Here is a 14,810-nt window from a genome sequence, read left to right as displayed (position 1 = left end):
ACAACCAAAAGAAGAAAGAAATCCAAAAAAAAAAAAAAAAAGCTCCACAGGAGATTCTGAAACTCCAGTTCAGGCAGCTTCCCCACCTGGTGGGCAGCTCAGCAGCCCCCCTCTCCCCCGCCAGGTCAGCTGCGTCTGGACAGTTCCAGTGGTCAGCGAAGACTCCCTGGACTATCCTACTTCTGCCCCCTTGAGTCATCCAGAACAGGTCTAATCTAAGATCTGGAGACAGTGCACACCCCCTAGGTTGCCCCTCTCCTGCCCAGGCCTTCTGGGCATTTTTTTTTCTGGGTAGCCCAATGAGGAAATGAGCAGACCAGAGAGGCAGTGGCTCAGTGAGCTTGGACCAGCTGCCTCCACCCTAGCTGCCCTCTTGTGGACATTTCAGAAACATCGTTTATCCATCGGTGCTCTTCCTATGCGTGTGTGCCACGGACTGTCAATGTGTTATTAACTCGTCATCCTCCACAAGAACCCTGTGAGATAGGCGCTACTATACACATGACAAATGTTAAAGTCTCTTGGCTCGGGACCAGCAGATGGCGTAGTGGTCACATCAGTGGAATCCCACCTAGTCTACCAACGGTGGTTTGAGTCCCAGACCTGGTGACTTAAATCTAAAGGGGGTGGGGAGCAGGTGCCATGGTGGTTAGGGGCATTGGACTCCCACATGACTGACTGCAGTTTGAGTCCTGGACCTGGTGGCTTGCTTTCTCACTTTCTCTCTTGCTCTCACTCTCGCTCTGTTCCTCTCTTGTCAAATTAAAATAAGTAAATAAGTAAAGGTAAATAATATAATTCTTAAGAAAGAAAGAAAGAAACTCGCTGGATGCACGTGCATGCGTGCCCAAGATCCCAAGAGGAGAATAGAAAAGGGATTGCGGTGTGGCCATACCCCTGGGGGGAGGTGATCTCTCACTTTCTGTCTCTCCAGTGAGTGTGCATGCCCCATACCAAAAAATCTCTCTCTCAAAAAAAAAAGGATATTGACTTGAGAAAGCCTCCATACTCCTGCTTTGACTTCCATAAGCAAACTGCAGCCTCACTTAGAAGTTTACTTCTTTGATTAGTCCCTGAGTTAGAGCCCATCACAGCAGCTAGGTTTCAGGGGATCATAGACATCCTGCCTTTTAAACTGTGTCAACACAAACTTCAAGATGTAACCAATCTAATTATTTCTCTAGCTCATCCCCCCACTTCCGTTTTTGTAGTCACTTTCCTATTCTGGATCATAAGTATCCCTGACCACGAGGCTACTGGAATCCCCTTGGCCATTCCAGGGCCCACACTTTGAATTATGTTTATCTTTGCTCAGTTAAACTCCACTAAATTACATTGTCTGAAGTTTTTCTTTTCTTTAAGACAGATTTTTGCTATAGAGTGCATGTGTGTGCCAGAGAGACAGAGACAGAAAGTGAGAAGTCACCCTCTGAGGGGATGGCTACGCCACAATCCCTTCCCCACTCTCCTCTCAGGATTCTGGGCATGCACACATATGCCCCAGCATGAGTTTTAAGCCATTGGGTCTGGGGGGCAACTACGTGGGAGTCCATTGTAACCATCTGCTGGTTCTTGAAGTTTTCCTTTAATGCGAATGATCAGTTGAAGTCCCAAACCAGAGAATAATTAGGCACCAGCTCAAGGTCAAATGGCAGAGAAGGCCATGAATGCCTAGACCAGGCAATGTGGTCGAGGTCCTGAGGCAGGGGAAAGCCAGCAGATGGAAACAGGCCAAAGGCTGCAGCATCTGCCCATGTGGCTAGATAGAACCAATCAGGGCAGGGGGACCAGCAGGTGGCATGGTGGTTAAAATGCTGGACATTCCCACAGGGCCGATTGCAGTTCGAGTCCTGGACCCGGTGGCTTAAACTTGGGCCGGGTGCGAGTGCATGCATGCCCAAGATCCCGAGAGGAGAATGGAGAAGAAGGGATTGTGGTGTGGCCATCCCTCCTGAGGGGGTGATTTCTTGCTTTCCTTCTCTTTGTCTCTCTCTGTCTTTCTGGTGAGTGCACATGCCCTATAGCAAAAACCTCTTTAAAAAAAGAAGAAAGAAAAAATTATAACTCTCTGGGACCAGCAGGTGGCATGGTGGTTAAGGCGCTGGACACTCCTACATGGCTGACACGGTTCAAGTCCCACACCTGGTGGGTTGTTTTCCCACTTTCCCTGTCTCTTTCTCCCTCTGGTTGAATTAAAATAAATGAATGCAGCCACTTTTTCTGTTCGTTCGTGCCTGCTCCTACCTCTTAAGAGTGTACTTTCACTTTTGCTTAACTACAGTTTTGGGACCAGCAGATGGCATAATGGTTATGTCGCTGGACTCCCACATGACCCACTGTGGTTCAAGTCCTGGACCCAGAGGCTTAAAACTCACGCTGGGCACATGTGCATAAATGCTCACAATCCTGAGAGGAGAATGGAGGAGAAGGGATTGGAGCATGGTCATTCCCCCTCCCCCCGGGGAGTGATTTCCTGCTTTCTATCTTTCTCTGTCTCTCTGACAAGCCCACATGCCCTATAACAAAAATCTCTCTTAAAACAAAACAAATTGTTAAACTATTTTGGCCTACAACAGCCGTTGTACTCCCATACTTTGACTCCTGTGGATAAGCCAAAATCATATATGTTGGGCTGTTTTTCTGAGCTGGTTGCTAAGTTGCAGCCAATCACAGCAGCTAGGCTTCAGTCAATCACAGGCATCCCGCCTTTTAAACCATGTTAATGCAGACAAACTTCAGAATATAACCAATGATTTCTCCACCTCACTCCCTCACTTACCTTTTTTGTACGATACTTTCCTGTTTTTCCGACTTAAATGCCAAGTTGACCACAGGGCTGGCCGGAGTTGTCTGGAAGTCCAGGGACAGCTGCTTGATTTAAATTGTGTTAAGATTTGCTCTATTAAAACTCTATTAAATTGACTGGTTTATTATTTTTTTTAAACAAAGTAAACTACCTCTTCCTTTTACTACTGGCGTGTTTTGTTCCATTTTTTTGTCTGAAACCCCGAGAACCTGGATACTGTCGATGGAAAAATAACAAACTGAAAAATTAATAATTAATGTGGTTTATTTCAAAGCCAAATATGAGTGACCTAGGCCCGGAGAAGAGGCATACATGCCTTTCTCGGGGTGATCATGTACAGAGGTTCCTTTTATTTGTTTTTGAGATTGACAGACAACATTTAGTGAAAAAATTTTCCATTGGTCTGGCCCAAAAAAGGTGGGAAATGTAGAAGGGGGGGCGCTTGTAGGTTATAGGTGGGTTCTACAATTCTTAGGTTGGTGATTGGAAGGGAAGATCTGTGTCTTGGGAAGAGATAAGCAAAAGAATATACTGTAATCGGTTGAAATATACATCTCAAAGATACTATGCCTACTGTGCTAGGAACAGGAGGTAGGAAGAATTCTGTTAATAGAGGATAAATGGTCTGTTCACATTTGTGGCATGACTTCCCCAGTCTCTTTTGCAAAGATTTTGGAAAAATAGGAAAAGTAGTCAGACTTCTGTCCACAATACCATCACAGAAGCCAGCCTGCAACAACCCTATCTCTGTTCTCCTGTCTCTGACACTCCATCTGTACAAGAAACTGCCATGTGCCACGGGGTCAGAGAGCAGCATTGGAACAACGAGCTAGGACTAGTGCAGTAGCTGCCATTTACCGATCGCGGGCATGCTGTGTGCCTGGCACTCAGGGTCTAGATGTTGCCATACTCGGTTCCCCTCTGAGCCCTAGGAGGTGATCATATCATCTCTTTTTCATAGGAGAGGAGACTGAGATTTAAACTTACTCAGAGGCCCTGGCAAGGGGTAGAGCCAGGATTGGGATTTAGCTGTGTGACTTTGGGCCGGCCTCCTTCCCTGAGGGTGTCGGCCTCTCTCATTTGTGAAATGTTGGCCTAAATTAGTTCTAGGGAAGTGCTTCTCAAGCTCTAATGGGCATCCAATCTCGAGGATCTTGTTAAAATGCAGATTCGAGTTCAGTAGTTGTGGGTGGGGCCTGAGATCAGGCCTCCTCTCACCAGCTCCCAGAGGTGGTGGTGCTGATGCTGCTGATCCTGGGACCCACCCAACTCTGATGCTGAGTTTATGGGTCTAAGAAGACTCATCCCAAAGGCCATGAAAATTCAGGAAGCAGATGATCGTGAGTAAATCCCTTAGCGTGCATCTTCCATGCCTGGGCAAGCCAGGGGGAACTTTTTCTGAAGCAGCTACCTCGGATCTCTCTACATTTCCAATCTCTTCATCTCAGCCTGGCTCCATCAGAGGGTTCAAGGACTTGACCCTTGGCTTGTTCTCTATGGAAGAGTGAAGAGGTGTCCTGCCTTCTGAGCCACCCACCAGCATCATGGCAGCCACGCTGTTGTCCTTTAGGGCTATTTAGGTATCTCCCATCTTCTGCACTCAGAAAACTTGTGTTTCTCCTCCTCCTTGAAGTTAAATGTGGCTATGTCACCTGCTCTGGCATCTAGATTGAGATCAGAAATGAACCATGTCACTTCTGATCAGAACCCTTTAAGAGCCACTGTCGAGTCAGCAGGTAGCATGGTGGGTAAGGTGGCTAGATCCCATACGACTGACTGCATGGATCAAGTCCTGAACCCAGTGACTTGAAAATCATGCTGGGCACATGTGCATGCATGCCCAAAATCCCAAGTGGAGAATGGAGGAGGAGGGGTTGCAGCATGGCAAACTGCCCCCAGGGGGTGATTTCTCATTCTCCCTCCCTTCCTCATCGCTCCCCAGTGAGAACGCACACCTTATAACAAGAACAAAAAAATAAGCCACTGTCAGGGCCAGCAGGCGGCATAGTGGTTAAGACGCTGGACTCCCACAGTGCCAACTACGGTTCAAGTCCCAGACCTGGTGACTTCAAACTCATGTTTGTTCATACCCAAAATCCCAAGAGGAGAATGGAAGAGAAGGGATTGTGGCATGGCCATTCCCCCTGCAGTCATTTCTCACTATTTCTTTCTTTACCTCTCTCTGTCTCTCCAGCAAGTTTATGTGCCCTATAGCAAAAATCTCTCTAAAAAAAGAAGCTGCAGCAGTAACAGCCACCGTCTAAGTCCTCATGTCAGTTTTCCTGTTGCAGAGAAGTTGGAAACAGGTGTCAAGATGGAACCTCTGTCAGCCTGGATCTGTGTGACCCACAGTGAGCAGACCCTCCCCTGCCAGCCTAAGCTGTGCCTATGGTACTGTGTCAAGCGCTTGGGTTTGGGGGAAGTTTGTTAGTGCAGCAGAACCTAGCCCATCCTGACTGGTGCACACACTTGTTCCTTGTGATGTGGGGCTATCACCTCAGGCAGATTGGGCCTGGCACTGGGAGACCACGTTTCTGCAAAACCAGCCTCCTGCCCTGTCCAAGAGCCAATGCTTACCTCTGGGACTCTCCAGTAGACAGGAACATCTCCTTGCTGAAGAAAGTTCAATTTTCTGAGGATGTGAACTCCACCTCCCCATTTTGCCAGTCCCTATTAAGAGAATTTTGATTCATGATTCACCATGAGAGCCTAGCCCAGGGCCTGACTCACACAACACTTGATTCACACATGGTAGGACTTATCCGAAGTTCCTTTCCATGAACAACACCATGAGCCTCCTTTGGCCCCTCCACACACCTCTCTGCCTTGAACGTCCGGTTAATTTCTCTTTGACTCCAGACTCAGGCTGGGACAGGCTCCTGCACCTGATCTCAACAGTGACACAGCATGGAGCCTCTTAGTAATACTCATGGCAATTCACAATTCCCACCAGGAGACATTCGAAAACCAGAGGCAAGCAGGGAGAAAAGGTCCGAATACTCTCACCTGGAAGGAATGCTCATCCTTTTTTTTATTTTTGAGAGTTTTTTTTTTTTTTTTTTTTTTTTTTTTTTCCCATAGGGGGTGTGCGCTCCACATCTCTTTGACTCCAGACTCAGGCTGGGACAGGCTCCTGCACCTGATCTCAACAGTGACACAGCATGGAGCCTCTTAGTAATACTCATGGCAATTCACAATTCCCACCAGGAGACATTCGAAAACCAGAGGCAAGCAGGGAGAAAAGGTCCGAATACTCTCACCTGGAAGGAATGCTCATCCTTTTTTTTATTTTTGAGAGTTTTTTTTTTTTTTTTTTTTTTTTTTTTGCCATAGGGTGTGTGCGCTCACCAGAAAGACAGAGACAGAGTGACAGAAAGCAAGAAATCACCCCCCCAGTGGGGTTGGCCACACCGCAATCCCTTCTCCTTCATTCTCCTCTCGGGATCTGGGGCACACATGAACACACGCCCGGCGTGAGTTTAAGCCACCGGGTCCAGGACTCAAACCATGGTCAACTACATGGGAGTCCAGCGACATAGCCATTACACCAACTACTGGTCCCAGGAATGCTCATCTTGTCTGCTCTCTTGTCCTGCCCCCTGTAGTTTTAGGAGGGTCCTAGAAATGTCTGCTCTTTAGAAAGAGTGAAGAGTCACAAATATGGAGAATGTCAGAGCTGGAAGAGAACTTATGATTCCTCCAACCAAACCGTCACGTTCCCAGTGAGAATGGGAGCAAATGTGTGAAAAACAAACACAGATGCTCACCAAGACCATGCCAGCTCAGTGACTGCTGTGTGGAGGGTTGGAGGCACTAGAAGCGTGGGGAAAAGAGACCATCATGTTTTGAATCTTTTGCAACAAATGTGCATTCAAGTATTACTTGCATTAAAAGCACATTATTGGGGAAGTACGGCAGGTGGCATGGTGGTTGAGGCACTGGATGCACACATAGTCCACAGCAGTTGGAGTCCTAGGCCCGTCAGTTTGATAATCACACCATGTGCATGTGTGCCCAAAATCCCAAGGAGAGAAGGGTGGGAAAAGGATTGCAGTGTGACCATCTACCCTGGGGCAGGGGGTGTTATTTCTCAGTTTTCCTCTCTGTGTCTCTGTCTCTCCTCTGGGAGTACACGTGCCCTGTGGCAAAAACCTTACAACAAAAGCACATTATTGAGGCCAGCAGGTGACGTGGAGATTAAGGCATTGGATCCCACATGGCCAGCTGAGTGGTTCAAGTCGCAGACCCAGCAGTTGACAATAACATCAAGCACGTGTGCATGCCCAAAATCCCAAGAGGAAAATGGAGGAGAAGGATTATGGCATGACCATTCCCGACAAGGGGTGATTTCTCACATCCCCCACCCACCCCGTTTCAGGCAAATGTATATGCCCTATAACAAAAACTAAAAAATAAAATAAAAATACATATATACATATATATATATGAGAAGAGCCAGCAGATAGTGTAATGGTTACCTCACTGGACTCCCACATAGTTGACTGCGGTTCTAGTCTTGAACTTGGTTTTAAAAACTCATGTCAGGTGTGAGTACATGTGTGCTTGTGTGCCCAGGATCCTGAGAGGAAAATAGAAGAGGAGGGATTGCAGCTTGGCCAGGCTCCCTGGGGGATGACCTCTCACTTTCCGTCTCTCTGTCTTTCTGGTGAGCACACACACCCTATAGCATACATACATACATACATACATACATACATACATACATACATACATACATAAAGAGAGAGAGACAGAAGAGACAGCTGAGGAACAGGAAGCACGTGATGTGTCAAAGGTCACACAGCTATTACTGGCACTAGTTTCCTGGCCATCAATCTTCCTTGCCCCCTGGCCCAGAGTCCCCGAAGAAGAGGGTCATTCCAGGGCAGCCCCTTTGCTGCTACATCATGAACACACAGATGCCACGATGGCATGGGAAAAGGGAAAACTCTGCAGGCCCCAACCTGAACTCTGAGCCCACAAGACCAATCTCCGTCAGACCCAAGCTGGGATCAAATGCCTTCAAGTCCAGACTCAGCCCCATCAGAGAGGGGCAGTGGGCGCTCTCAAGACGAAAGGGATCCCTGGTGAATCAGGAAAGTTATTGGGCTGGAAAGTGATTAAAGAGCTGAGCGTGGGAGGGGATTTCCAGCGTGAGGGCCAGGCCCTGCAGCAAGCCTGGGCGCATCGACGCAGGGTTACTGCCCACATGAGGCCTGTCGCAACAGTGCCTGTAAAACCCGGGTCATTAGAGACTTGAAACCTTGGTTGGTTTTTTCCTTCTGTTTCCCTTTAGAAAAAGGAAGAGCAGGGAAACTGAAGCCCAGGAACAAAGATCTGTACATCAAAGGGGTGTGAGCCCATCAGGAGAAGACTGAGGAAGAGGTGGTGGAGGGGCAGTGGGTCTCCCTGACCTGGCCCAGGGAGAGGAGAGTAGGGGGCCCCTGTGGATTGGAGAGTGAGTGCAGACGCCAGAGGGGAGGGACGGATGGGGAGGAGCAGGACTACGGACAGACGGACAGACCAACGGACAGACCAACGGACAGACCGACGGTCCTGCCCCTGTAGTAGAGCAGCCATCTGAGTCCAAGGATGTGGACTCGGAGGGGAGAGTCACGGTGCTCTCCTGTCCTCAGGTGTGCAGGGAGCTCTGTAGCCCCTGTAAACTAGCCAAGCTGTCTTGAAAATATGTACTAAATGTGCAAGATAGCACTGGACGGCCTTCACTTTACAAGTAAGGAAACTCCGGTCAGAGGAGAGTGACAGTCCAAGATGTTACTAAGCTGGAGCTAGAAGAGGGAGACAGCCCTGCCTCCTAGCTGGGTGTTCCATCCCCTGCACTCCTGGTGGCTTTCATGTATTTGGTTGTGCATCCCTTTCTAGCACAATCTCCTGGAGGGATCATTAAAGCAGATTGCTGGGTCCTAATCCACAAGTTCCTGACAGGGTAGGTCTAGGGTGGGGCCTAGAACTTGCATGATCTGGGACCACATTTGAGCCCCTCAGCTGTAGACCCTTGCTATCTAGAGTATGTTCTGTGGGTTAGAAGCTTCAGTGTTAGGTGGAAGCTTCTAGAAATGCAGAATCTCAGGTCCTGGTCTGACTATTGATCCGGAATCTGCAGATGATTCGGTTGCACATTGGCAGTCTGGTCTACACCACTGATCTACACCACACAGCCTCTTCCCAGACTAGGGGTCTGTGATATTTTGGTTCCTGCCTCACAGCTCCTATAACCCTTATGCTTTCCTAAGTGATTTAGCATATCTTTTGTTAAAACAGATCAGGAACTGCCCCAGAGGGGTAAAGGAAAGCCTTTAGTTATAAGGAATCCCTTTCAACAGCACCTGAGTTTATGTTAATAAGGTAATTTGGGGAAAATCCCTAGATAAACACTGGGTGAGGGGTTAGTTGCCAGGGGAACCAACCTTGTGCTCAGAGGATTAGAACTCACAGCCCCAAACCTCCAGCACCCATCACCCCGCTTCCAGGGAGAGGACAGGGACTTAAAGGTTGAGCTGATGCCCAATGGCCAGTGATTTAATCAATCACGCCTATGTAATGAGGCCTCCCTTAAAATAAGGCCTGAGTTAAGGGGGCTTCTAGAAAAGGGAACAAGAACACATCTATGTACAGGAGGGTAGCGCACCCCAACTCCTTGGGGACAGAAGCTCCCGCACTCTGTACCCTTCCAAATCTCCTCGCCCGTACATCTCTTCATCTGGTCTCCTTCCTAATAAACCAATAAATAATAATTTTCCTGAGCTGCACCAGCAGGTGGTAAGGCGGTTAAGGCACTGGATCCCACATGGCTGACTGCACAGTTGGAGTCCCAGACTCAGGGACTTGAAAGACACACTAGAGGGAACCAGCAGTTAGCGTAATGGCTATGTCGCTGGCTTCCCACATAGTCGACCGCGGTTCGCGTCCCAGACCCGGAGGCTTAAAACTCACACCGGGTGTGTGTGCGTGCCCAAAATCCCGAGATGATAATGCAGGAGAAGGGATTGCAGCGTGACCATCCCCCCTGGGGGGTGATTTCTCGGTTTCTGTCTCTCTGTCTCTCTCTCTCTGTCTGGCGAGCGCACGTGCCCTATAGCGAAAATCTCTCCAAAAAAAAAAGAAAAAAGAAAGACACACTAGACACGTGTGCGCGCATGCCCCAAATCCCAAGAGAATGGAGAAGAGTTAGTAGTGTGGCCATCCACCTTGTGGGGTGTGATTTCTCACTTTCCCTCTCTCTCTGTCTCTCTCCAGCTAGTGTACTCACACTATGGCAAAAAAAAATTGTTTAAAAAATGTAAAAAAAAATGTGCCTGAGGTGCTAGCAAGTGGTATGGTGGTTAAGGCGCTGGACTCCCACGTGACTAACCACGGTTCAAGTCCTGGACCCAGTGGCTTACTTTCTCACTCTCCCTTTCTGTCACTCTCTGGTCAAAATTGGATAATAATAAATAATAACAATAGTAGATATAGTTAAAAAAATAATAATAAAATATAAATTAAATAAATCTTTTTTAAAAAATCCCTGAGTTCTGTGACCTGCCGGAATCCTGATCCAGGAAGGCGGTGTCAGGGGTACATGGAATTAAGAGGGCAGCAGCTGGAATCTGCTGCATAGCTGATTGCTGCTTGATATGTTGGACACTCCCACCTCCAAGAGAGTCAAACTCAGGCAGCTTAGAGGGGCCATCCAGCTCTGGTTGCCAGAGGCAATAGGACAGATGCCCAGGGACCCAAGGAGGAAACCTGCCCATTTCTGTGTTTCCCTGGAGGGTGGGGAATCTTGCAAATGCCCTGAAGCCAGCAGCTGCCATTCAAAAAGTCTCTACTCTAACCCATGCTCTCAAGCAAGCCCTTGTGTTTTATATTTTATTTAAAAATATATGTGGACCAGTAGGTGGCACAGTGGTTAAGGTGTTGGACTCCCACATGGCTTGCTGTGGTCTGAGTCCCAGACCTGATGGCTTGCTTTCTCACTTTCCTTTCTCTCTCCCTGTCTCTTTTTGGTGAGTGTATGTTAGCAAATTAAATAAATTAATAGATAATAATAATAATGAAATTAAATAATCCTTTAAAAATCATTTTAAAATGTATGTATACATCATATATATATACATATGTGTGTGTGTGTATATATATATATGCGTGTGTATGGGGGGGGGCTAGACCATGGCCTCATGGTTAAGGCAGCTGATCTCATGGTTGATGACCACACAGAAGTGTTCAAGTCCTGGACATGGCGACTTGAGAAAACACACTGAGTGAGTGTGCATGCATGCCCAAAATCCCAAAAGAAGGAAGATAGAGAAGAGGAGAAGGGATTTTGGCATGACCATCCACCAAGAAAAGTGCTTTCTCACTCTGTATTTCTCTCTTTCTCACATGCATGTGCCCTCTAGAAAAAGAAAATTTTTTTGTAGAGGTTTTGTTTTTTGTTTTTTGTTTTTGTTTTTTGCTTGCTTTCTCACTTCCTCCCTCTTTCTCTCTGTTTCTCTGTGGTCAAATTAAAAATCAATAAACAAGTACAATTAATTATTTTTTTTAAAGTGTAATACATGAGTCTGGCATCCAAACCACATGGAGGTGTGCTATGAGGTCCCCACGTCCTCATGCTGTCCATCACACGTCTGGATTCCAGAGCTAACTGGGAATTTCCTCCAGAGAGAAACAGTACATTCTCTGGGCCCAGCTACACACTTACGGTCCTTGCACTAGGAAACTTGAGATGCTGCCCACGTTTTTCAGCCACCTTTCCCTGTGACGATCTATAGCTCTGTTTCATTATTTTTAACCGTTTCTCTGCATACATGTTTATGTTTTGTGCATTTGACTAGATTTTTTTTAAGGGAAACAATGCATGCATAAGATATATTTTTTAAACAGAACAAAAAGATGAACAATGAAAAAAAATAAAAGTATAGGACCAGCAGTTGGAGTAATGGCTATGTCGCTGGACTCCCATGTAGTCGACCGCAGTTTGAGTAGCGGACCCAGTGGCTTAAAACACACCAGGCACGTGTGCATGTATGCCCAAGATCCCAAGGGGAGAGTGGAGGAGAAAGGATTGTAGTGTGGCCATCCCCCGTGGGGGGGTGATTTCTCGATTTCTGTCTCTTTGTCTCTCTGTCTTTCTGGCGAGTGCACGTGCCCTATAGCAAAACCTTCTCCAAAATAAATAAATAAATAAATAAAAGTATCATTGCTCCCCAATCTTTCCCAGAAGAATCACTGTTAATGGTTCATATTTGTTTTTTCATTAATATGCTTAATTTTTAAAAAGCTATTTTAATTAACTTTATTTATTTATTTATTTATTTATTATTGTTGTTATTTTATTTGACCAGAGAGAGAGAGAGAAAGTGAAAAAGCAAGCCACCAGGTTTAGGACTGCAACTGCAGTTGGTCAGGTGGAAGTTCAGTGTCTTAACCATGTGGGAATCCAACACCTTAACCACCATGCTATCTGCTGGCCCCCCAATATTTTCTATTTTTATAACAGTTTCGGGTTTATGGACAATGTGAACAGGCTGGCTTTGTAATGTAGTCTTTTTTCTTTAGAGAGATTTTTGCCATAGGGTGCATGCCCTCACTAGAGAGACAGAGAGAAAGAAAGCAAGAAATCACCCCCCAGGGGGCATGGCTATACCACGATCCCTTTTCCTCCATTCTCCTTTTGGGATTTTGGGCACACGTGCACACATGCACACATGCCCGGTGTGAGTTTATGCTCTCAGGCCTGGGTCTCGAACCAGTTGACTACATGGGAGTCCAGAGATGTAACCATTACGCCATTATGCTGGTCCCATGGCTCTGTGATATAGTCTAAATGTACTGCTCAGGGATCCTACATGGTGACCCTTGAACACGCTGAGCACCCAAGTGCCCAAGATCCCATGGATTCCTTCCTATTGGAGGAAAGATGGTGGCATGACCAGATCCTGCGTGGATGCTGGTCTCTCTCCTTCCTTTTTCTCTCTCTCCTGCTCTTATATGCACGTGTGTGTGTTCTATCATGAGTGCGAGAAAAAAGAAAGAAGAGTTGAGCAGATAAAGCAGAGTTCCTGTCTCTCCCTTCCCTAGTTTTCCCTGTGACTGACACCCACATTAGTATGGCGCCTACACTAAATGCCCAGTGAGGATACAGCTGTTAGCTGAAGTCCATGGTTTTCTTTAAGTTTGCTCCTGATGTTATACAGTTCTGTGGGCTTTCCTAAATGCATGAGTTACGCATCCACCATACAGTGTCATACAGAATAGGCTCGCCGCCCTAAAATCTGTAACCATCTAGGTGTTTTCATTATTATTTTAAATAACATACTTAGACCTCTTTTATTAGTTCATTAACTCTAGATAACATTTATGGAGTCATAATGAAAGGAGAAACTATTGCATTACTCCTTTCCACCTCCCAGCTTTTCCCAGGTTCAGTGCCATTCCACCCAATTATTCAATTATTTATTGAGGTCCTACTGTGTACTGGGCAACAGTCTCAGTGCTGGAGTTATGGGGATGAAGAAAACAGAAAATGCCCTGCCAGCACAGAGCCTGCACCCTAGAAGAGGAGACAGCATATAAGAAAAACACAGAGTTGCGGATGGTAACACGTGCTATGGAGGAGACTCGAGCAGGGAAGGGATAAGATGTGAGGGGGTGTGTGTGTGTGTGTGTGTGTGTGTGTTTCCAGGGACGGGGTTGTGATTTTAAGCATGGTGTTGTGGGGAGACCTCACTAAGAAGGTAACATCTAAAGAAATACCTGAACAGGTGATGAAATGAACCGGGGAGAGCAGTCCAGACATGAGAACAGAAAGTGCCAGAAGCCAGGGGAAGCACGTGTGCCATGTCGCGGCGGTGGTGAGGCGTGTGGCTGGCACCAGGGTGGGAGGAAAAGTGTAGGCGGTGAGGTCAGAAAGCCAAGGCAGGTCCTGGAAGGCCCAGAAGCATCACTGACACTGCTGTGCTCAGAGATGGAAGGTTCTAGTGGATTGTGAGCAAAGCAGGTTGTCATTCACTCCAGGTCTACTTGTTGTACGGCGTGAACAGACATTTTCATTTTGTTAGTAAAATGATCTTCAATGCGTTTTGCTTAGATCGGGTCTAACGATTTATAACCACTTACCAGAATTCATAAGATTAAGCAAATATGGTAGGAAACAGAAGCTCTGTCACTTTTTGCATCTCTCTGGGGCCCATCTCTGCCTGCATCCGCCCTTATTCCCATTTCCTTCCGGCCTTGTCCTGAGGAGCCACCCAGTGTGGATCCTCCTCCCCACACAGAGGTGGGAGGGCGGGCAGACCCAGCCAGCCATTGCAGCGCTCTATTCTCCGGGGCCATTTTGTAGCCTTAGCCCCATCCAGCTGGACTCGGACAGACTGACAGTGCAGATCAGCTTGCCCTTGGAGGTGAGCAGCGGGGAGCCAACTCTGGGCTGCTTCCAGGGGACATTCTGTCCATTGGTCCCATGTGAAGTCAACAAGTCAAGAAGAATTGAATAAATTATCCCCAGGGCCAGCACTGGCCCCGCCTAGTAACCCAAGAAGGCTAAGTTGGAGCTCCTGTTTTCAGGGGAGCTGTGGGGACACGCTGGCAGGAAGGGGGTACCAGCACTGGCCCCCCTGCACCCTGCTCCCCTGGCTTGTGACTGTTTCTTGAGTTTCTGATGGCCCAGATCATCTGTCCCAGGCCTGAGCCTCTGCCAGATAGGGCTACGAAGGGGGTTCCAGCACTGGCCCCCTGGCCCCCCTGCACCCTGCTCCCCTGGCTTGTGACTGTTTCTTGAGTTTCTGATGGCCCAGATCATCTGTCCCAGGCCTGAGCCTCTGCCAGATAGGGCTACCAGGCAACATGCCAATGCCGGGGAGAGATTTAGAATGAGTCATCTCCCCTGGACTCAGAAGGCTACGAGGCTGGAGGACAGGACTCCGGGGTTCCAAGGCCCTATCGGGCCACTAGGAAGGCGTGGTGGTGAGAAGACCTGCCCGACAGTACAGTACACCTGCTG

At 47.5% G+C, this 14,810-nt stretch overlaps 1 long non-coding RNA gene across 2 annotated transcripts in view; it reads right to left on the bottom strand.

Annotated features, from left to right (window-relative positions):
* Positions 1-14,223, bottom strand: part of LOC114009084 (uncharacterized) — a 29,698-nt gene extending 15,475 nt beyond the window's left edge. The window contains exons 1-3 of one of the 2 annotated variants that reach the window (XR_003550559.1): positions 13,565-14,223; positions 5,384-5,476; positions 2,780-2,871 (exon numbers count right to left, since the gene is read on the bottom strand). This is a non-coding gene — a long non-coding RNA (uncharacterized LOC114009084). The remainder of the gene's footprint in view (positions 1-2,779; positions 2,872-5,383; positions 5,477-13,564) is intronic. The other variant, XR_003550558.1, reaches the window with a different exon arrangement.
* Positions 14,224-14,810: the final 587 nt, after the last annotated feature.

Source organism: Tupaia chinensis, unplaced genomic scaffold, assembly GCF_000334495.1.
Source record: "Tupaia chinensis unplaced genomic scaffold, TupChi_1.0 Scaffold000453_2, whole genome shotgun sequence".
In the NCBI taxonomy this organism is placed as follows: domain Eukaryota; kingdom Metazoa; phylum Chordata; class Mammalia; order Scandentia; family Tupaiidae; genus Tupaia; species Tupaia belangeri.
The sequence above is the reverse complement of the archived record's forward strand: the minus strand, read 5'-3'. Positions and strand labels throughout refer to the sequence as shown.